The sequence below is a fragment of the Monodelphis domestica genome, chromosome 5, assembly GCF_027887165.1.
Source record: "Monodelphis domestica isolate mMonDom1 chromosome 5, mMonDom1.pri, whole genome shotgun sequence".
NCBI lineage: Eukaryota > Metazoa > Chordata > Mammalia > Didelphimorphia > Didelphidae > Monodelphis > Monodelphis domestica.
Window position 1 is genome coordinate 191,087,603 of NC_077231.1, and position 2,517 is coordinate 191,090,119.

Consider the following 2,517-nt stretch of genomic DNA (forward strand, 5'->3'; position numbering starts at 1 on the left):
CCCCTCAGTGCCAAGCATTACATAAGGAACTGGGGAAAACAAAGACCAAAACAATGAAGGGTTATGTTCTTGAGGAACTTACATTCTATTGAGGAAGATGATGTGTGTGTGTATATATATATATATATATATATATATATATATATATATAGTCATACATAGAAAAAAATGTAAAGCAAATACAAGGTAGTTAGGGAAAGAGGGCACAAGCAGTTGGAGATATCAAAAAACTTTTTGAGAAAACAGTGGGGCTTAAGCAAAGTTCTGAAAGAAGTCAGGGCTTCTATGAGGGAGAGGTGAGGAGCACAGGTATTCCATGTATGAGGGCTAACCATTGTAACACCCCTGAGATGAGAAATGTACTGCTGAGATATATAAGGAACTGAGAGACTGGTTGGATCAACCAAAGGTTATATAAAGGGAAGTAATGTATATTGAATCTGAAAAGATAGGTTGAATCCTGCTAGGTGGCACAGTGTATAGAGCACTGGACCTAGATTCAGGAATATCTGAATTCAAATCCAGCTTCAGACACTTCCTAAATAGATGGTCCTAGGTAAGTCACTTAATCTGTTTCCTCCTCTATAAAATGAGCATAATAATAGCAATGTGCCTCCAAGAGTTGTGGTGAGGATAAATGAGATAATATTTATAAAACACTATGTAAATCTTAAAATTCAATATAAATGCCAGCTAGTATTATTTAAAAGTCAAAACAGATCTGTGTGTCTACAACATGCATGTGTAATGGGTTTAGCACATCAGCTTGCTAAGACAGAGTTTCCATGTGAAGGATCCTAGTGATATGCTTCTAGGAGAATCATGATGTCATGGAAAGAAAGTATTTTGGAAATATTGAAGCAAATGTAGAAATTTCTTAAATGGTTCTAATAGACTAACCATATTTTAAAGAAGGACCTTTTCTATTAACTGTGGAAAAATTCTGAGAGATTGGTTGCCTTTGACTATACTTTCCATCTCCACATTTGGTGCTATGGTATCTTAGTGACGCCTCTGCTCAAGGCACCTGGTGAAAGAACTATAGTCTCCAACCTGGGGAGTTTCAAAAAGTTGGGAGAAAAAGCCAAACAAATCTGGGAGTTGGTACCCACTCTGGGTTTCTCATCCTACAAAGCATTGATACTCTAAGGTATGAATTTTAGTTTTACTCCACCCTGCATAGTCTTTAGAATTCTAGCAACCAGGAATGTATACACCCCCACTTAAGGATAGCGTGTGGGGAAGGAAGGCCTATGACAGGCATGTGCTAGCAAGTGACAAATCAGAAACAACTGACTGATCCCCTGGGCTGTCTTAAGCCAAGCTTAAGCCATAATTGGCACATGTGAGACATAGGAAGTAATGTAAAGAACTGCCTTTGTATTTTGCATCACTTCCTGTGATAAGAACCCTTGGCAGACTTTGCCCTGGAACTCAACCCTGGAGGAACTCAGCATGACACCTCAGACTGCTTTCCTTGTAGATGGTCATGTGATACGTGATAAGGCTGACTCCCTTTTCCCTTGGCTTCTGGAGAGGCCCCTTGGTCGAGGCCTCTGAACTTCTGCCTGGCTCAGCCCAGGCCAGAGCAGTTCAATTCCCTTTTCCCTCTCTCTCTCATTCTTAATTTCTTCCTTTTATTGTAAAAAAACCACCATAAATTCCATTCTGACTTGAGTATTTCATTGGGATTTAGAATTTAAATCCCTGGCGACCAACTAAAATTATATTCAGTCTCAACCCTAAAATTTACCCCTAACAGTATTGCTAATCCATGAAGGTTGTGATGAGTACCCTCAAATTTCCCTGAATTTTCTTTCCTCTTTCTCTATTTCCTCCTCAAGTCAGTCTTTTAAACATCTAACTCAGCTTCAAAACACAGCTGCTAGAGCAAGTGAGTATAAAACATTTTTTTTCTTCTTAAATTGAATTGAACACAGCCATTTTTTTTTTAACCTTAAGCAGCAGGGCCCTGAAGTCTTAGCTGGGGAAGTTGTTTCTAAATCTCCCTTGCCTTAGGGAACAAACAACCCAACTAGCCAATCCTCACTGATTAGCAGTGAGGAAATTCTGGAGAAAAGGAGCCCTTGCCTCGATCTCTTGCAACAAAAATGGCTAGACCACCAGAGTAAAGGTAATGCGTCAGCTTAAAGCCTACTTTCTGCTTTTCAGCCTCTCTAGTTTTTAAAATTTAAGTAGGCTTTGCTCAAAGAGGAAAGCACATGGTCCTGGCAGTTTAGCCTGAGGGATAAGGAGAGAAGGTTTGTGACCCCTCCCAAACTTAGTTTTAAAAGGAGCCTCAGACTCAGGCAAAAGACTTTGTTTTTGTCTGCCCTTTCATCGAAAAGAACTGATTGGATTAAGGCTGTGCATAGAACCACACCCAAATGCCTAGCCAAAAGAAAGAAAAGAAAATTTACAACAAAATAAGATCCTAGGCAGTAGAGTCATCTATTGACAGAAGGCAAAAGTACAGGCAACTTAATGATTGTCTTTAGGAATATGTGGTTAGAGCCA